The 21,801-nt window shown below is 40.1% G+C and overlaps 1 long non-coding RNA gene across 2 annotated transcripts; it reads right to left on the bottom strand.

Annotated features, from left to right (window-relative positions):
- Positions 1-372: 372 nt before the first annotated feature.
- Positions 373-20,122, bottom strand: LOC136009203 (uncharacterized). Of its 2 annotated transcripts, XR_010610392.1 has the most exons (4): positions 7,076-7,153; positions 6,631-6,671; positions 2,273-2,368; positions 373-569 (listed from the first exon to the last, which is right to left on the bottom strand). It is a non-coding gene; the product is annotated as an uncharacterized LOC136009203 (long non-coding RNA). The 2 variants fall into 2 exon arrangements; XR_010610393.1 differs by lacking the exons at positions 6,631-6,671; positions 7,076-7,153 and adding an exon at positions 20,066-20,122.
- Between the last annotated feature and the right edge of the window lie 1,679 nt (positions 20,123-21,801).

Raw genomic sequence — 21,801 nt, 5'->3', positions numbered from 1 at the left:
AGGCCTGCAAGTTAGACAGATAACCTCAATCAAAATTTAATGTGGCAGATTATATGCAAAAGCAGTGCAAAGATACTCATTCCCCATATAGCATGATTTTTGTCAGTCCTGCCAATTAACACAGAGAAGTACAAATGGGTTTCAAAAGGACTGTGCTTTTCATTTTCTTTTCCATCAGTATGTGTAATGCACTACATCAGCTAAAAGAGCATTTAAAGAAGGCAGAGGCACAGTTCTACCAGATTGTGTGGGCACAGGAACAAAAAGTGTTTTCAGCAGTAAAAAATCTGAAAATATTTCCATGTCCTTCCTAGTGAACTGGGAAGAATTCAGAGACCTGAAGAATTACAAATTCACTTTCTGTGAGCCTTCTAACTGGGTGATAACCTCAGAATTTATTCCTTGGCATAGAGTGTTTTGGGGCTCAGACAGCACACTAGGCCATAGCAATGCTTGGAGCAAAGGGGGTGAGACTGCCCCACAACATCAGCCTGTTACTGCTCGGTGATTCAGATGTAAAAAGAGGCGAGGTTTCCAAAAGCAGTGAATTCCAGGATAGGCTGTAAGATCTAAAAGGAAATAATTTTTGCATGTTTAGCTTCAAATTTATTATGCTGCAAAGTGTTGGTGGCAAGATGCTAGATCCTGGCTTTGCTGCATGCCCAGGCTCTCTGAAAACAAAACCAAAGTTACTCTTCAGTCTTTTCAAGGCCTGTCAGCAGACCCCTTCCACAGGAAGAGACAAACACAATGTCCTACTATACTACTACTGTTTTCAAGAAAATGAGCGATACAAGGAGGAATGCTCTTGACATTGCACCAGAGGTGTATAATGATGAAGGTACCAAGGGTCATAATTACTAGAAATCATTCTGGCACATGAATAGGGATTGAGATATCTAGTTAAAAGACTGCAGATTGTGCATTACCATAGCAACGATGGAATTCCCAAATATGTATGCATTTGTAAAGTAGTAAGCGCAGATTTAACATGTGATTTTTCAACTCAGTCTGAGATTCAAAGCCAGATGCACAGCTTTAAATCTCTCCAACAGTCTTAGAAAATTGTAAAAATGATGGTAAAGGGTGATTTACAGTAATCTAATGTCAGGAAGAACATTTGTTTTGAAACGTATCAAATAACTCTATCATTTTTCTTAGGATGATGGTCTAAAATATTACCAGAAGAATTTTAGAAGAAAGGAATGTCTAGAGATGACCCTAAAGGAATGTCTAGAGATGACATAAATGTTCTCCTCACACTGAATCCAAAGAGTTCTCAACAGATGGTAGTTAGTGTGATTTAGTGTAGCTTCATTATTAATTTTTTCTCCATTAAAATTCTGATGATGTATTATTATGCAAAGTACCTGAACTTCAAAGTCTTCAGTGAAAAATTAAAACTTTACACTACTGTCATGGTTTAAACCCAGCCACACAGCCCGTCCACTCACTCCCCTCCCATCTTGCCCTCCCCCTACTCCCGGAGGGATGAAGAGGAGAATCGAAAAGAATGCAACACCCACGGGTTGAGATAAGAACAGTTTAGTAACTAAGGTATAACACAAATCACTGCTGCTACCACCAATGATAATAATGATAAAGGAAATAACAAGGGAAGAGAATACAACACCTCACCACCAGCCGACCCAAAACTCACCCCACCGCACCGACCGATACCTCCTCCAACCCCGCAGTGCCCTAGCTCTTCCGGATAAGTCTCCATTACATCCTGGGCATGACGTGCTGTGGTATGGAATACCTCTTTGGTCAGTTTGGGTCGGGTGTCCTGTCTCTGCTTCCTCCCGGTTTTCCCTCCTCCCTGCCAGAGCATGAGGCTCAGAAAGTCCTTGGCCAGACTAAAACATTTGTGTTATCAGCTCTGTTCCCAGGCCAAAAGTCAAAACACAGCACTGCACCAGCTCCCAAGAAGGAGAAAAATTACTGCTACTGCTGAACCCAGGACAACTACAGATGCATATAAACTCAGTAGATGTATGCAAGATTAAAAGTAAATTAAATTAAAGAAAAGGAATGGCTCAAGGAGAAATTCTAGGTCTTGGAAGATAGAAGACCAAGGCAAAAAAACCCATTAATTGATTGTGTTGTCACTGATGAAGAGGTTATAGTTGTAATGTTCCTAGGTAGAGCATGAAGTAACATATGACATGCACAAGGTACAGTTAACATGAACCCAGAGTTTGCAATCAGACTCTTTCCCACTGAATGTTCCCCATAAAATGAAAAACAATATGAAAAAAATAGTTCTTACCTTCATAACTGGTACCTGATAGGTTCCCATTTTGGGCCAACTTCATTACTTAAAACAGAAAGCAGTCAGTCTTCGTAGTTCTCTGGGTACTCAGCACTGTGGGAAGAGCACAGAGAACAGAAGTCTTAGATTTATGTTAAGTCAAATTGACTTCTCTTTTGTGCTGTTTACTCCTTATTCGGCAATCCAGTGATGAGTGGTGTTCCACAGGGGTCAATATTGGACCTGGCGCTATTCAACATCTTTGTTGGTGATATGGGAGACAGTGGGATCGAGTGCACCCTCAGTAAGTTTGCCGATGACACCAAGCTGTGTGGTTTGGTTGATATGCTGGAGGGAAGGGATGAGATCCAGAGGGACCTTGACATGCTTGAAAGGTGGGCCCGTGCCAGCCTCATGAAGTTCAAGAAGGCCAAGTGCATGTGGGTCTGGGGAAATCCCAAGCACAAATACAGGCTGGGCGGAGAACAGAGTAAGAGCAGCCCTGAGAAGGACTTGGGCGTGTTGGTCAATGAGAAGCTCAACATGACCTGGCAATGGGTGCTTGCAGCCCAGAAAGCAAACTGTATCCTGGGCTGCATCAGAAGAAGTGTAATCAGCAGTTGAGGGAGGTGATTCTGCCCCTCTACTCCACTCTCATTTAACCCCACCTGTAGTACTGCGTTCAGCTTTGGGGGCCCCAAAATCAGAAGCACATGGACCTGTTGGAGTGAGTCCAGAGGAGGCCAAGAAGATGAGGCCTCCTCTGGGGGCTGGAGCACTTCTCCTAAAAAAACATCTGAGAAAGTCTGGCTTGTTCAGCCTGGAGAAGAGAAGGCTCCAGGGAGACCTTAGAGCAGCTTCCAGTGCCTAAATGTTCCAACAAGAAAGCTGGAGAAGGACTTCTTACAAGGGCAAAGGGAAATGGTTTTAAACTGCAAGGGAGTACATTTGGACTAGGTGTTAGGAAGAAAATCTTCCCTGTGAGGGTGGTGAGGCACCAGCACAGGTTGTCCAGAGAAGTTGTGGCTGCCCCATCCCTGGCAGTGTTCAAGGCCTTTTCATGTGGAAGATTTTTTTTATTACACAGCAGTAAGCTCTACCGAGCATTATTCTATCATCTGAACTGACAGTAGAATTATCAGTTATCCAGAAGTATCAGACTTATGAATATCTGAACAGGTGTTTAATATCTAGAAGATAATAATGACAAGCATTTTGTGCCTGGGAACTCCAAATTGGAACGGTAACATATCAGTATTTTGACTAGCATATTCTACTAGAGTAATCAAATAGCATCTAACTAGTTAAGAATATAGGAGAACCATCCATATGTAAAAATCACCATAAACAGGTCTAATTTTATAGTAAAGACAATGTCAAAGTAGACATACAGAATTGCTAGTATGCAGACATGAACATATGTGCATACGTGGCATATATACCTCAAACCAGTCTTAAGCATTCCATACAAAATTGGCCCCAAGGTAACTATATTTTCTAGGAAGGAAGAAGTGTTGATAGTTTTTGCTGGAAGCAGGCCATTAGTTACTAAAGTTGGGGCTAATCCTGCAATCTTATCATAACAGAAGTTTTGCTTTTATCAGGACATCAGGATCCACATTAAAAAAATATTATCTCACTGCCAAAATAAAATGCAAAGTACTGGGTACAATGTGCTTGATTTAATGGAATATTCGGATCTGTTATTCAGATGCAACTCTTAGACACTTGATACTCAGAATGTACTTTTTGGTGTTTGGACTAACAATTACACTATTCTTCAAATCCCTAAAGTTTGCTATCGTTCAACTCAGCAGCAAGACTTGACTCGGGAGAGTGGAAACTCAGACATTTCATTTGAAGCTGTACGGATATGAAGGGACAACTCTTCCCATTCATCTCTTCAGAATCTGACAGTAATCCCTTAGCAAAAGGCTACAAGAATACAGATGTCCCACAGAATAAGGGCAACCTCATGAAAAGTATTCTGTTTTCTAGCACTAGAAGAGAAACTTAGGAAATCCCAATACCCAAACAAGTATATGTCAAACTTCACACAAATATTCACATTTGTGTGAATGCAATTCTTCACACAAAAAATGACAACTTCAGTGGTACTGTTGAGTGAAGGATATAATTTTTTTATCCGTAAAATTTGTACCTCTCGTTAATTCTTTGAACAGTAAAGCTGCTTCATTATTTATTCTCCGGGTGGACAACTATAAAGTTGATCCAGATAGTATAGGCTGATTTTCTCTTTAATATCTGTTATGAGAGACCAGATACTCCAAGTCGTGAAAGCCAAATCAAAACAAACCCCCAAAACTGAGGAACTGCTTGAAGCAAATAAAAAGCTCTAGGTATCAAAGCATTGCTGGGCAGGAGGAAACATGTACTTTCTCCTTGAAGAAAACCGGGGAGCACTGGAATTACAGCTTTATAAGCTCTTTCAAAAAGCATCAGCCTGACTCTGAGAGTGATCTCAGCTCCAGCTCAAATTAATTAAGATGAAATCTGAAGTTGATACAAGAACAAATGGAAAAAAAACCTGGCATGTATACATTTAGTCGAGGAATTAAAAGAAGTTTCTTATATATAAGAGAAAGCAAGTTCTGGAATGGATTTTCAATGAGAAACAGGGTCAAATAATAAAATAGCAGCAATATATTCATGACAGGGATTATATACAATATGATACGGGTAATAACAGGTGACTGGAATATGTTCCTACACAGAATGTATTCTCAGAATTAGGCCCAACAAGTTGTGACTACCAAAAGATTAGTGTCAGATTCACAGTCATATACTACAACCGAGTCTGCCCTGCCATTATGTTGCTCAAATATAGCCCCAGCTTACATCTTAGAGGAAAAACACCTCTAAAAACCTCTAAAATCCTGGTGCTCTCAAGCTAAAAAGACGAAATTGAAAACACCACTGATTAACTCATCTATCAAGCTCATTTTGAGTTACAAACTGAAATCAAACAATTTACTCATTTGGGTGAAAGACCATTATTCCCTTACAATAACATGGAGAGAAATTAACTATTCAAATGCTCCAAATCCTCCGACATTTTCCCAGAATATATGTGCTTGCCCAGGAAGGAAGGTGAGTTCTCCCAAAATTCACTAGGGAAGGAGAAGAATGACTCATTCTGCCATAGTCCTACAGACTGTGAGATGATGAATACATGAGACTCTTTCAGAGGTCCTGGAAGCCAAAGAAGTGTAGCAATCAAAATGGCTTCGCAACCAAATACCAATTTGCCTGGTAAAGACTGATGTAATGAAAGTAAATCTTTTTGTAATAGCTCAGTGTATTTTAAGAGAAAAAAATAGTCCTGTGGAGTCAAATACTTCCAGGGCACAAGACAACTCTAATTGGAGGAAAAGGAGCACAATCAGTGAATAACAAAAAAATAGCACACAAGTTAAGGAAGGCAAACAAGGGTGGAGGCCAAATCAGTTCTCAGCTGCCACTGGACATGAGAGTCCCAGGCTAGGTGCCCTCTGCTACTAGTATTGACACAGTAGTGCATTGTTCTCTTTGTTCTCCCAAAACACCTCCTCCCCCAAGTCAAATGTCATGATTAAGCTTCGGTTCTGTAGTGGTTTGCAGACACAGTTGTGTAAATGCTGAGCACCTTGTGGAGCCCTCAGAAACTTCCTGAAATCAAATACTGAACTTGTCTCCTGTGAATAACACAAAACCACAAACCAGTCTTTTCATGTGCCTTTATCACCTCAGATCTTCAGGGGTTTTTGTAGTCTTAGAGTGGGTCAAAGTAAACCTATTTTTTGTGCATTACCATTAACCTATAAAATCTAAGATTTCTCTTTTGTTAGAAAGGTTTTGTAGCCCTTGGTGATAAACATTGCTAATCATTGCTGAACATTTTAAAATGTGCCTATTTAAACTTGGTATGAGTATTCTGCAGACAATTTTTTTTAGTGTCCCTCCAAAGTGTTTGCGTGCTTTCTGCAAAGAAAATAAATAGAACAAATATTATGGCACGACAAGTTGGTCAATTATTAGCCTTTGCATACCCAGATCACAGCCCTTTTTTACAAGGACACATGTTAATATATAATAGAGGTGTATTTCAGTTCTATTTTAATTGATTTTTCAGACACATATTTTAATCTTATGAAGTCGGCTGGAAAGTAAGTTGACCAGAGAGGCCTTTCAACAAAATGAGCCACACATGAGAAATACAACTGGAGCCAAACATATGAAGAAGTCCCAGGCTGGCATTCAACATACACCCCCCAGCCTCACTTAAGTCTGGGTGAACTGTCCATAATGGTCTCAAACTGTGATTCTAACATTTCTCAGATCAGAGAGATGCAATAAATGTCAAAAGTACAACTCACTTTTTGCAGGTGACTGGTGCCTACCACATTGGAGACTGTCCCTGTGAAGGTGTGATTGCTATTTAATATTCAATCATCATTGCATGGGAATGAAGTAAGGAAACAGTAAACAAGTTTAATCTGATTTTATGCATAGGAAATGAGGTGGCAGGGAACACGAAATGGCCAGGCAAAGTGCACACAGCAATCAAAATTTTTGAGGCTATGTTCAGAGACAGAACTAGGAAAATGTGTGAGAGAAAGGTTTTATTCTGAGATGGATTAAGGCAAATGAGAGTATTGCAAACCAAAATATTCCTAACATATAGCCACAGACAAAATTGACCAGAGAAAAAAATAGCAGAAAATTAGAGAACAGTAGACAGAGAATTGCAAATTGACTCATGCAGCCTGAAGACAAAAACTGAGCCAAGGAGCCAGAGACCAAGAAGTAGTCTGGACTCACCTGGCTCACTGGGGCAATTTTGATAAGATACAAGAAAATTGTATCAGAACAGTCCAGTTCTGCCTTCAACAGACTGCCTGGACTTCGTACTGTTGTGTCAGACACAGGCAGTTTTAATGCAAGGAGGACTGTATTAGAGGTCATACTGTGCTGAGACCTCGTTTATTCTGTACCAAGTTCAAAGTCTTACAGAGGTAAGAACACCTGAAAAATGTTACACAGAGGTGTAAAGGTATGGGGACTGTACACTCCTATACACAACCCTGCACACAAACCCAAAGAATAATTATATGGCATGTTCAATACACCTAACGGCTAAACTCTCCTATCTCTTTGCTAAGCAGAAGTGTGAGGGGGTTCAGGAGGAAAAAGGCCATTGCAACTCAGGGTTCAGGAGGAAAAAGGCCCTTGTAACTCAGAGCTCCTGAAACTGTCTTTCTAGAAACACCAATTCCCAGTTTTGCCATCCATTTATGTTCTAGTATTGCATTTAGATTGTTAAAAATGAGCTAATTCAAGCTGCATTTTCAAATGGAATTATATTTATCTCTTATTAATGAATTCCACATTACATATTTATAAGTTCTGATTTGCTAAATTTAACACTCTGTCTGAAGGGACCTATAAAAGAAAAAAACCCACAAAACAATTCAAAATTGAAGCCAGGAATGTGCTCTAATCAAAGTATACAACAGAAAAAATAATTAGGTATTTTAAAGAGAGTCCAGAGTGTACAGAAAGTGTCCTACCATAAGAGATATGAAAGGGAAAGTTGCAGGTGACAAGACAGCCTGCTGAAACAGACGGTTCCAAGAGACTTTAGGCTGAAACAGCAGTTCCAGGAGACTCCGAGTAACCTCTTTATCCTAGAACATTAAAGATGCAGCCCTAAAGTTTTCTAGATGAACCAAGTCTGATATAGGCAACAGAAACTAAGTCTGTCAGCCTCTTACTGGATGAGATGCTGGAGCAGCTATGAAAGGGCTTTATTGCCAAGCATAATCTTAGTAACCCATCTTTGTATCTTTTTGTCATTTTCCCCATTATTGAAATTCTTGCACTCTTCAGTATTATTTTATCCCTAAACTTCTCTAGTGGTAAAGCAGATCATACACATCTGACATATGAATATAGCACTCCATTCAGCATCATGAGTCTATTACTTGGTGGGTAAATGGCAGGCTCCTGGCATATGTATTGCATACCACCTGTGGGACTCCCACAGGTCATAAAGGAGATCTACCACTGAGCTGCAAACTTGGAGCCCCAGGCAGACAGCACAAGTTCCAGGGTTGAAAAGCAGCACTTGCTTAGCAAGCTTTAGTCCAATTCTCCTTGGCAAGCAGTGAAGTAATGGAGGGGTTACAGATGTAGGGTCACCACTACAGTGCTATTTTTTAAGTTGACAATCTAAATTACACCTCAGCTTATACCGGTGAGATTCTCTAACGTCAAGTATCTCAGGTAATACGTTAGTGAGACTCGGGTGGATTTAATTAGATCCAGAAGCTTGACAGGAAAACCAAAAAGAGTTTGGAACTCTCTGGATAGATCTAGGGCAGAAGCCTGAATGCAGCAAACACTTTTCTGTTTACACTGGCTTGGAGTTTAAAGTGTGTTCGTCTGCAGTTTGGGATGGGTCCACATGCTTTATGAGTTTGTCTTTCATTTTGTTGCATCAGAAAAAATCTATATATAAACCTGGAAACCTGAGATACCCAAGTTTCTTTTAGCCCTATGGACTTTAACCTGGTCATACAATGCATGCATACATGCTATTGAAGAGTAAAGTCTCTACCTCTTAACAGTTGTGAGGAAAACCTCAAGAATTTGATCAGTACAAACAGGTGTGCAAGGAACCGGAAATAAAAATACTGAGACCTCTGCATTAGCTTAAATGTCCCCTAATGGCATTCCGAAAGCTATCATTGTTAAGTAAGTTTATCATTAACTTATTGATACACTTAACAATTGTATTTTTTGTTCATTGTTTTTTGCATAAGAAAACAAAGACAGGTCAAGACTTCAGCACAAATGCCTTGGTAACCCAAATTGCATGATGTATCTGCTATTGTGCCACATTATCTTCCAGTCAGAAAGAAACCAAACTAGCAGAATAACTGACATATCCTCTGGGAGTTTTCTTACAGTCAGTTACACGATGTCTACTGCAGTGTTCAAGGCCAGGTTGGATGGGGCTTTGAGCAACCTGGTCTAGTGGGAGGTGTCCCTGCCCATGGCAGGGGGGCTGGAACTAGATGATCTTAAGGTCCTTTCCAACCCAAGCCATTCTATGATTTCATGATTCTATGATCCCCTTGCCCCCTATCCCCAGCAGGAACCCAATCCCATATGGCTCATTCACCATCCCTGAGATTGGCGGTCTGAAGCAAGAACGAAGAAAGCAACAGAGTCCTCCCATGTGGGAGTTTTGCCCAAGAGAAATCTTAGGGGTGTTAAGTTCTGTGCTACTGTTTTATCATTTGTAACCCAGGACTTGTAAGTCTCTATATCAAAGGTCTGTGAAATGATAAAATGTTTAACACAGATACAATATAGTAATAACACAGTATTCTACATATTCATGAAACATTCTCTGGAAGCCTAACAGAATCAGACAAAAATGTTTTTAAAAGCCATAGCTGGAAGAGCAAAGCTGTCTTTTCCTTCTGTTCTAAGTCAGCTTTGGCAGAAATCGATATACTGCAGACAGCACACAATAATTTTTCTACTTTCAAATGTGAAAAAGAGTAAGAACTTTGTTACAGGAATACTGCATTATAAAAGGATGCTCTGAGAAAGCACATGTCATGTGGTTTACACAAATATCACTGATATCACAGTTTCTCCTGGTTTTGTTCAGGCTCTCTCCTGGACAGCATGTAGGACATCAATAGAATCATAGAATAGTCAGGCTTGGAAAGGACCTCAAGATCATCAAGTTCCAACCCCCCTGCCATGGGCAGGGATACCTCACACTAAACCATCCCACCCAAGGTCTCATCCAACCTGGCCTTGAACACTGCCAGAGATGGAGCATTCACAGCTTTCCTGGGCAACCCATTCCAGTGCCTCACCACCCTAACAGGAAAGAATGCCTTCCTTATATCCAATCTAAACCTCCCCTGTTTAAATTTGAACCCATTATCCCTTGTCCTGCCACTACATTATCTGCAAACAGATAAACATTTAATTCCAGGTGAATGCTTTTGTCTATGGAGAAGCCCACTGAGGTCAACAGAGCTCATCGCACAAAAAACACGGTACTTTTAGTCTAGCTAGAGCATTAGAATTTTTCAGAATTGTTCAGCATATTATAGTGCTCCAAAAGCAACATGTAGCACCTAGGGACAGGCAGCTAAATAATTTTAAAACCAGGCCCATATTATCATATATGACTAAAAGCTTCCGGCTCAAACTTTGCATGACAGGCAATGTGAGTACCATTAATCTACGGGAATTTCTCTCTTCTGCCTGCTTTTGCCAACAATGTTAGCTAGTGAAGACTCCTTCGTGAAGGAAAAAAATATCTTGCATCTTACCCTATCAATTTCAACTCCTCATCCCTAGAACACACAGATTTAAAGCAACCTTTTCTGCAATACACACAAAATAAAACAGCTGGCTGCCCAGAAGACCTCACCCAAGACAAAACAGTCCTTCAGTTAATCTATGTCCCTGGCTCAACCAGATGTCAGGGAATCCAGAGCCTCCAGACTTCTGGAAAGCAAGCAAATATCCTAAAATGCCATAGGTCAAACCATCTATTGCTTCTTTGCTGACTCTGATCCATAGCTGTTACAGAACTGCTAGTCCTCAGACTGATGGCTATTGATGGTATGCTCATAGCAGCACTATCTGGTAGGACGCTGCCACTGCTAGGATTGTGCCATCAAAAATTAAGTCACCTCCCAGAGTGCATTTCAGAAAAGGCCAGGTAGATGAAATTGCCCCTTTGTGAAAAAGGGTGGTGGAATAAAAAAAGGCAAATAGGAATGTGCAGGTACACTGTAGAGGTTTGTTTTGTTGTGTTGGGTTTTTTTTAGCCAAATACTTTTGGTGTGTTGGAAGCAAAGCAACAGCCTTTGGCAAATACCTGCATATTAAAATGCAAGTTGATCACTATCGAAAATACTTTGTGACCTAAAATGAAACTCTGTGTAATCATCACAAGTAGCAATTAGCAAAGTGAAGAATTAAACTTCTTTAAATCATAGAATAGTCTGTGTTGGAAGGGAACTTTAAAGGTCATCCAGTCAAACCCCTCAGCAATGAGCAAGTACATCTTCAACTAGATCAGGTTGCTCAGAGCCCCGTCCAGCCTGACCTTGAATGTTACCAGGGATGGGGAATCTACCACCTCTCTGGGCAACCTGCACCAGTGTTTTACTACCCTCATTGTAAAAAATATCTTCCTTATATCTAGTCTAAGTCACCATCATGGTGACTTTGTCAGATAAAGTACCCAAAAACTTTAGTTCCACTTTAATTTAAAAAGCTTAAATTGGTTTTACTTTGCATGGTCTGGTTTTCTTCATAGGGAAGGATTTCACTGTTATATGACGTGATTTGATGGCACTGTACCAGCAATGCTCTCCACATTTCTCTGCTGTTAGTAACAACTACTCTCACCATTTCAGTCCTGTGTTTCAGTTATTTTTATAGATCTCTATTACCAGAAAATCAGTCAGTTTCACAAACTTACTTCCCATCACTCCTTACCTCCCTTTCCCATAAGTCAAATACATCTTATTCCCACTGATGAGCTGAGGGATGGAGGCACAGTGGGAAGTGATTTGTATATGGCAGTTGGTGGCCTAAGAAGAAATTGAGCATACACATACAGAAATACTGGTTGGAAGCCAAACCAGATGACCATGTTTGAACCAAATCAAACTAAGTTAAATAAAGGCTTTCTGCAGCACTCAGCATGATGTTATTTATGCCTTCAAATAGCGTATCTGTTTCCCAGATCTTCCTGTCCAATTATTTAAAGGCTTGGTCCAACAGAGATAACATACAGAATCTGACTGTCAAAAGATCTGCTGCCAGCTGCAGTCACCTGCAGGGACTGGGAAGAAAGACATGTCTGATGATAGCATCAAGACTTTGGCTAGGACTACTAAGCTTCATAAAGCTGTCATTGTTTGAAAAGTGATGTCTGTTCCTTCTGCATCATGATGGAACCAGCAATGATCCATCCTTTGGATCTTACCCAAAGAAAGGCCAAAGAGAAACGTGAAAAACAAAGGAAATGAGCAGATTGCTGTTGCCTGCCTCTGCCCCCAACCACAACCCACATGAGCTGTTTGTTGTTTTGGCAGGAGAGCAGCCTCTTAATAAGCAAGAAGAGCTGAAGCTGGCAGAACAGCCAGAAAAGTATTTAGTTTATGTATGAATGATTGCTGGGTGGGAAGGGCAGACATCTTCTATTTGGACAGATCAGGTAAAGCCCTGGGGGCAGCGCTGAAAACAGAGCCCTTTACAATCAGATGAGTAACTTGATCCTGGACTGCTTTCTCTTTTCCCTCTGTGCAGACTCCAAGTTACAGTTGAGCTTTGCCTTGGAGTCCTTATTGAACATTGCATTCACAGGCACTTCTTAAGTCCTGCTATAGCCCAGAGGATGACTACTTTAATCCTCTTTATTAACAACTCTCAGTTTTTCTGTGTTGTAGCCAAGGTTTGCTTGCTGACAAAAATGCCCTTGGAATATTTCTATGGTATATTTACCTCCCTCTTATTTTATTACAGTAGTGATACTTGGCACTTCTATACTACCTCCTATAAAGGAGAGACAGGTCCATCACTAGTAAAATAGGTGTGATACCACCCACTATGCTTAATTGCATTTTAATTCTGAGTAGGGAACAGGGAACCAGTCTAAATGTGATGCCCATTTTGCATAACTAATAATTTGTCCGAGAAACTGCTATTATTTGGAATGTTCACCATTGCCTTTATTGTGAGGATTATACCCTTTGTAAACACAGCCACTATGGGGCAGCAATGCATAAGAAGTCATCATTGCACACAGAAGTGTCCTTTGCATCTCCAAGAGTCCTGATGAGGCTGGTAAGTAAGCATAGTTACCCCCTCTCTGCAGACAAGGGGGCAGATGCAAAGGTTAAGAGGTTAACCCTCTGCTGTAAGCATATTTCCCCAACCAGGGTGACTCAGTAGTGACTTGGGAACAGTTTTTGAAGGTGATGTTAAGGCAACACCAACACTGCTTTAAGTAGTTTACATGTCTATTCTGAGAAATATTGTCAACAACTCATAGCTTGAGGACGTTTGAATTTCACTTGCACATGGTGCCAAATTATGTGTTCTCAGGAGGAACACGCCTACATGCAAACAGGCAAGCTGCTATTTGCCTTTGCCATTTTCCCAGAGGAAATTATGGTGCCAGACAAGTGTGAGCAGACCAACCTCATATAGTATGTCTGGCTTTGTGGTTTGTAACTCAGGAAGTAGAAATGATGAGCACTCCCACTACACTTTGTGTAACTGCCCAAGGATGCAGAAGGGTGACTCTAATCCAGGAGAGCATGAGATACCCTCTACCCAGATTAACTCTCCAGGCTCAGACACACAAGAACTTTCTAAATCTGAATCAAGATTTTATTGGAATTTCTCACTTCTCAGTTCTTTATTGCCCTGGATTCCTAGAGCTTCTGCATTCAGCCTAAATGTAGATTTGGTCAACAGCTGAGAATGGAGATTGTAACTGATACTGGGTTGATAATGAAGAGATAACTATTGGAACTCATAACTATCACTTAGAGACATAAGTAAATGAAAACAGTAGAGAAACTATTTTTTTTCCAACTTGGGATTCTTGCCATCAAAATGAAGACAAGGAGACCATCAAAACTGGTCTGGGTAAACTACAGAAAATTCTATCTAGCTACTTGCTAAAACCAGGGAATCAGATGTTATGATCTCTCCTAAGGATGAATTTTGAGCCAGCTCTCTGACACAAAAAACTACAATGCCTCTGTGTAATGTGACAGCCTTTCTCTTGTCTTGCATTAACTATTTAACAGATCAAGATTTTCTGAGTTTAAGTATATTCAATAATGATTATCAGTTTTATTTAATGGAAGTTGATTACTGAGACAGAAAGCAATCAATTTCAGTTTTCACCTTCTGTTTGTAATACATACTGCAAGAATTTTCTGAACTTTTCTTTGCCCTGTAAACATAAATCACACGAAACAAACCCTTTAGTTCTATCGAAATTTGCACTTCTTGCTAGACTGCCACATGAATTGTCTTACCATGACAAACAAGCAGATGAACTAGATTCACTTAATGAGCCTGGATAAGAGAGGAAACAAAAGAAAAAGGAAATTAAAAAACCCACTTCACAATAATTGAAATTGGTAGATTTGATTTTCTTTGTGTATGTGCCAAGATATAAGAAGTGGGCATTGAAAAGATACCTTTAGATAAGCCCCCCAGAGGTAACAGTTACCCATGCTAAACTTAAATCAGTGCTACAGACTACACTATGAGGAGGGCTAGCTGCAAGTGTAAAAGCCTCGAATGTCAGAAACAGCCTGGACATGACAGTATAGACCTCTTTGCAGGTTAACTCATCCTCTTTCTTTTCAGGGTGAAGACACAGCCTAAAACAGTAAAGAAACTACATGCCTCCTCATACAGAGCACTATGACTTTCAAAGACTATATAGTTCTAACCATAAAAAATAGCAGGGAGAAGAGCTGCCCTGCTCATGTCTTAACAGCTTTCTCTCAGACTGGTGTGACAGATGCTGCACCAGGAAAGAATCATATACAGACTCAGGTGGAGAGGGCATCCCACAGGGCTCAAGAGCTACATATGTCTAGCTTTTATGCTACTCACCATTGGGTTAGATCAGCTTTCTGCAGGACATTAAAAATACTGCTAATCTCTGACTTCTTTAATCTTCTCTATGGAGAATTAGGGGATAGAGAGAACTGAAGTCTTGTGTTTAGGCTTTGTTTTGGCCAGGTTTAGTGGATAAATCTTTTTTAAGGTAAGCACACACTCATACAAAACACGCACTTGAAAAGAACATTTCTGAAGGTTTTAGCTAAAAAGTCTGTCTTTTCTTCTGTAGTCAGTAAATATCTAACACAAACGGAAAAAATGATGGTTTTGTGTGTTTTGACTAGTATGGAAAGTTTCAAAGCATTAACTTTTGATTTTGGAAAGGAAGATTATATGTATGCTGCTAACCAACAAGCTTTGCATCACCCTTTGAAAGGTAAAATGATTACAAACCTTGATAGGACTGTAAATGACTGGATAGAGGAAGAGCACATTAGTTTTACTTTCCAGTTGAAATAGGTAACTTAGAAACGCAACAGTCCTAGGAAGATGCCCAAGCCAAGTCCCTTTATGACAATGTCCCAACACTCTAAGCAGTTTTATAAATTACTAAAGTGTACATTGAAACATGCGGTGCAGTGAACTTCTGCGAAAGAAAGTGGTAATAAAACTGAGGGGGAGAGATATTTACCTAAGTGTGTTCAGGCTCTCCAACAAATTGCTTACCCCGTGTACTGTTGTGGGGACCCACCTAGTGAAAACATGAAGAATTGCACCAAACCAGAAAATGAAAGAAAGGGAAAGTTGAGCCAAGGAGACAATTATAAAATATAACTTAGAAGCTTCCAAGTGGTGAAACATGTGGCAAGACAAAAGAGACCACAAATTCCAGCCAACCTACAATCACCATCTGGTATTACTTTGCAAGTCTCAGATAACTTGGTTCCATAATAAGGTACAGCATAAGCTTGCATTTAGGAGAACGGATTACGTATTTTGCGGCAATGCCAGAAGATATATTTGGGACCTATACTCATTATTACCAGCACTAACAAAACCAGCAGTCAGTCCCTGTAAAATCAGAAGAATGGCTTTATTAAAAACTAATAGAAGATGTTCCACTTTGTCTCTTTTTAAATTATTTTTTTAATTAGAGTGTTGCAGGATGAGCCATCACTTTATGCAGGTGTCAAATCTTCAAGGTTTTATTCTTCTCACCACAAGAGCTGGAGGTTTTCATTACAGTGAGCGCTGAAATTTTTACCTTATTTCTTTAGGCTATAAAGGCTCTAAGAACACCACTAGGATTCTTTATTTTACAACAGATTTTTACATAATGAAGTGCTGCAAATTTTATTACAGTCAATAGCGATCTATTCAAAAGGATTTGCTCTCATTTTCTCATTTCCCTGTCCTCACGTATCTAATCCCCAAGAGAACCAAAACTTCCTTCAGTAATAAATCTCCAAAATATGTAGACATTAAAATCAGATACCTGGCTAAACCATTGCTATTTTCTCTAAATTATACAAAATTATGTACTCTTCTTTTTATTGCTAGGATATACAAAATGGTAAAGAATTAGTATTTATTTAGTATTGAAAACAGCTTATAATACTCTTTTTCTGCTTGAAGGAAGTGGCAAACATCTTTTGTCTTGCCATCTGAAGATCCTCCAAAACAAAGTTCCAAATACTAAATATTCAGTTAGTAATAGCTATATTATAGTATAGGAAATCCCGCCCCCAAACTCTCAGAACCACTTGCATTTGATTCTCTTCTTGTCTATACATTTCTAGGTCCACATGGTTTGTGTGATTTAATTCCAGAAAAGTCCAGATAACCAACCACACAAAACCACTGGCTAGCATCTAGGGCCAGCACTTTAGTTTGAAAAAGAGCCATATTAATTTAGAGGCAAGAACAGAATTCTAGTTTATGTATCCTAATTATAATTTTCTTATTTTTCTTCACAAGAGTATTCTAAGAAAAGCCTGACTCTTCTAAATACTCCTTAAGACAACCAGTCTAATCTCAGACCTTGAAAATATTTCTCTCTTCTCTTTTTTCAAGATACTAATAGTTAGCATTTCTCTAACAAGTGATAGCTTACATGAAGTTCTACCTGAAAACTAGGGCTCTTGTAAAAGCGTGTCCTAGTAGTCTGAGCACTGCTACTTGGGACACAAAGACTCTCCTCATGGTTATGGACTACACACAAACACCCAGGCACAGAGAGTGTACTCGCTTTCAGCCTGCACGGCCACTAATGTCTCTGAAAGAAAGGGAAGCAGGTGTTACTACTAGAGTACTGGTTCTTTGGAGCAGTGATTTTTTGATCCAGTAATAGGAACAAAAAGCCTTGCTCTCTAAGGCCTCCCTCATTGGCTCTACACGTTCTATTTGTTCCTTCGTCTTTGCTGAAATAATTCCTTTTCTCCTGTCTCTTCTTTTGCTTCTGCTTCATCTCCTCAGCAGCCACAAGTAAGCAGAAATTGCTGTAGGATTCTTCTCTGTATTTCTGTAGATCCTTCCGACAGGGTACATTATTGCTTGTGGTGACTGGAGTTGAGACACATGGCTGCAAGGGTGGGTTTGGGGTCCTATAACTGTCACAGAGCTATAAAGGAAACATTTGAGTGAAGAAGGAGACTCCTCTCTCTCCAAGTCTCCTTTCCATCTATAGCCTCCATAAACTGCTGTTGACTCCTTCCCCACCTGGATCTCCATCACCATACAGCATTCTCTAAGTCCTGCCACTGAAAATGTTACCTAAAATGGAAAAGCTTACTTCTAATTCTGCTTATTGTAAATGGCAGTTAGATCCTAAATGGCACTGCCACCAAACCCTCTTCCATGGATGTGTGGGCTTCTGTAGCTTCCATTTGTCTTTTACACTTTCTTATCCTCTATCAATACTGTCCTGCTCTGACCATGCACAATGCCTCAACAGAAATAAATAGCTGAGGTTTATAACACCAGGGGGCATCTTAGAACTTGCATAGAATGTTATGCTATCCCCCTTTTCAGCACATCCGTCCAGAACAAATTTTAGCAGTATTTATCTTCCATTTTCACCATTTTCTTTTGGCAGTATACCTCTTTCACAGCATGACATTTTCAAAGTGTGATGGTTTCCTCCAGTCATTCATTTAATTGCCTGCTAATCATTCACTAAAATCATTAACACAAAGGTCATGTTATTTGCATAGGGGTTTTTTAATAGGTCCTAAAATGATCTTGAGCTTTTTAATTAAATGGGGGGAGTATTACATGCTAACATAAGGAGTAAATTACATGTTAATTACATGCTAATTACATGTTAAAATAAGGAGTAAATTTACAACTGTTCAGCTCTTGGTTTCTATATAGACCAATTAGAATACTTATTTTCTCATTTGTTTTCATCATTTATTAAAATCAAGTTTATTGCGCTTCAAAAATTTACATTCCAGACACACAGCTTTTGATAGCCTCTCCTAACACAGTTCTCTGCTAAATCCTAAGACTTGATGGGAACTTTTTTTGTTTCACTTTGGAGTTGCCTAGGAATTCTAAGAGAGGTCAGCTGTCCTTGTTTGTAGTGATACCTAATTGCTCACAAGGAAACTGTGCCTAGGCACAAGTGCTTTCAATAATAACTAGATGAAATAGATGGGGGGGGGGGGGGGGGGGAAGGATTTTCTCAAAATACTGTATGTAACAAATGAAGACATGGAGCAATAAACCCAGATTTATGGAAGGAGCACTTTGAGGACAGTTATATCTCCTAATTCTCATCCTCTTAGTTATAAGAATATAAGTTCTCTTCAGCTTTTCAGCTACGTATAGTATAATGGGAAACACAACTACTACTGAATTTCACGTACTCTCCTTGGAAAAACACAATACAAGGATCACGTACACTGCTAATAGATCGCAGGCCTCTGAACAAATAGACTTATTTAGAGTAGTAGTTTCTAGATGGTTTTCTGGATGTTCATGAAAATTGTAAAGTTGTGAATTAATTTTTAGGATGGGTTACAGAAACAGCAGACAAGAATGACAAATCAGAGAGGGGGTGGAAGAAGAAGGGGTATAAGTCCTGTGATTCTGTGATTACAAGAGATAGTAAAGTTGCTACAGAGAAGCAGGAACTGCCCCCAGTTGGTATGAATCAACAGAATTTTGTAAAACCAATGGTAAAAATAGAGCTAAAATGAAACCATGAATACTACTGGATAATTATCCTTTACCTCATTACACATACTTTTTATGCTTCTCTCAGTGCTAGGAAAGTGAAAACTCCACCTTTGATAATGCAGAAAATGAAACTGTAGTATGAGTTAAAAAAAAAAAAGGCTCAGAATCCTGAAAGTGAACCATGTCCTGGGCTGCATCAAAAGAAGTGTGACCAGCAGGTCAAGGGAGGGGATTCTCCCCCTCTACTCTGCTCTCATTAAGCCCCACCTGCAGTCCTGCATTCAGCTCTGGGGCCACCAGCATTAGAAGGATGTGGAGCTGTTGAGGCAAGTCCAGAGGAGGGCCATGGAAATGCTCTGAGGGCTGGGGCACCTCTGCTATGGAGACAGGCTGAGAGAGCTGGATTTGTTCAGCCTAGAGAAGAGAAGGCTTCAGGGAGACCTTAAAGCAGCTTCCAGTGCCTAAACGGGGGCCAACAAGAAAGCTGGAGAGGGACTTTTTACACAGGCAGGTAGCTGCAGGACAAGGGAGAACGGCTTTAAACTGACAGAAAGGAGGTTTAGATTAAAGGAAGAAGCTCTTTATTGTGAGGGTGGTGAGGCACTGGAACAGGTTGCCCAGAGAAGGTGTGGCTGTCCCAGGTTGGACAGGGCTTTGAGCAACCTGGTCTAGTGGAAGGTGTCCCTGCCCATGGCAGGGGAGCTGGAACTAGATGATCTTTAAGGTCTCTTCCAAACCAAACCAGTCTATGATCCTGTTATACAACAGGTTTGGGGATAGAGGCTGAGGTATCTTTTGATGAAAGATACTTGGAAGATTATACCCACTGTGAGAATTAGCAAAAAGATAGCTGTACAACAGAAGTGCTACAGCTCAGGCTTGGGGTCTTTGTCTCAGTGTTAACTGTATCTATCCTCTGTTTGCATGACGTAATTAAGATTTTGGTGTCCACGTTTCAGGAAGTCTGAATCTTTCTTACATACTTACAAATGAAAATTCTGTTTCAGATGTTCTTATCAAAACAGGAAGACGGAGTGATGCAACAGAGTGATGCAACAGAGTGAGCACAGAAGGACTTGGTTCTATTTTTTGTCTGCCACTGTTCTGTTGGTTGACCTGGGACAAACAACTTCATCTTTCTGTGCTTTAACTTCCACATCTGTAAAAAGAAGATAGTGAGACTTACCTCCTCTGCAAATACACTGTTTTTCCCTTCTAATCGGCTAGTAGAAACAAAGATGGAAGGAAACTCTTGGCAAAGTTCTAATATAATTCATTGGGAAAAAAGCCAATTCAATTATGAGATTTCTGGGGTTTATGGGATTGTTTTGATTCTCAAAACTTTGCAAACCAGTCCAAAATGGAAAAGAAATCACCCAAGCTGGCCCAGACCTGAGCCTGTGAAGTGTTCTTAGCACAGTTGAGCAATACCGGACAGAACCTTTAGCCAATTACCTCCCGAGGTTCCAAGGAATGTTGTATTTAAGGAAAAAAAAAAAAAAAAAAAGGCAGAAAACGTAGCATCTCATTCCCAGATCTTAAGAGCAAGAACTTCTGAACACCAAAACCAGATGGAATTTTGTCAGCAACACGTCAAAGATAAAATACAACTTTTCCACAGTTCTGGAGAAACTCTACAAAAAAATATCAGAAAAGAGGTGTTAAAAAGTACAGAAAAATAACACGGATTGGGCTGAAAAAAGAAGGAAAAAAGTTGAGCATGATGATACTATCCTGTACTTGGCACTGGTGAGGCTGCACCTTGAGCACTGTGTTCAGTTTTGGGCCACTCACTACAAGAAAGACACTGACATGCTGGAGCAGGTCCAGAGAAGGGCAACGAAGCTGGTGAAGAGTCTGGAGAGTAAGTCTCATGAAGAACTGCTGAGGGAACTGGGGCTGTTTAGTCTGGAGAAGAGAAGGCTCTGGGGTAACCTTATCACTTTCTACAACTGAAAGGAGCATGGAGTGTGCTGGGGGTTGGTCTCACCTCTCAAGTAACAAGTGATAGGAGCAGAGAAAACGACCTCAAGCTGTGCCAGCAGAGGTTTAGACTGGATATTAGGAACAATTTCTTCACAGAGAGGGTAAACAGGCATTGGAACAGGCTGCCCAGGAAAGTAGTGGAATCACTGTCCCTGGAAGCGTTCAAAAACCGTGTAGATGAGGCCCTAAGTGATATGGTTTAGTGGCTGGACTTGATGATCTTAAAGGTTTTTTCCAACCTAGTTGATTCTAAGATTCTGTCATTCTTTGTATGCTCAGTGCTGCAATTCCTTGCTAAAACAAAACATGGCAAGATCCTTAGATACGTGAATCCTCCCAAGCACTGTCTGTCACTCACACAACTGTCTTCTTCCTCATGTTCCTGCAGATTTTTGGGCCACATCACATATGCTCATTATTTCACTCCACAGTTTCTTTCTTATTTCATTAGCATGGGTTAATGTTTATATATTTACCTGGTTGGTAGATGTTATCTATGTCACATGCATGGGAAAAAAGAGAGTACCTTCCCATTATGTTGTATTAGGTTTGTTTTTGTCTGTGGTTTCTCTTGAAGAGCAGGACATTTGAGAGATACAGATACTCTGTTAACAGCAGTGGTGCTAGGAGGGAGCTTCTATTCTTTATTGTGCTATCAAGGCATTCTGTCAATAAATATCAAATGGGAACACTGCTGCAGTAGAACAACTGATGACCAATGCAGCTTTAAAGGCAGA

Source organism: Lathamus discolor, chromosome 2, assembly GCF_037157495.1.
Source record: "Lathamus discolor isolate bLatDis1 chromosome 2, bLatDis1.hap1, whole genome shotgun sequence".
In the NCBI taxonomy this organism is placed as follows: domain Eukaryota; kingdom Metazoa; phylum Chordata; class Aves; order Psittaciformes; family Psittacidae; genus Lathamus; species Lathamus discolor.
This window is presented reverse-complemented; position numbering and strand designations above follow the sequence as displayed.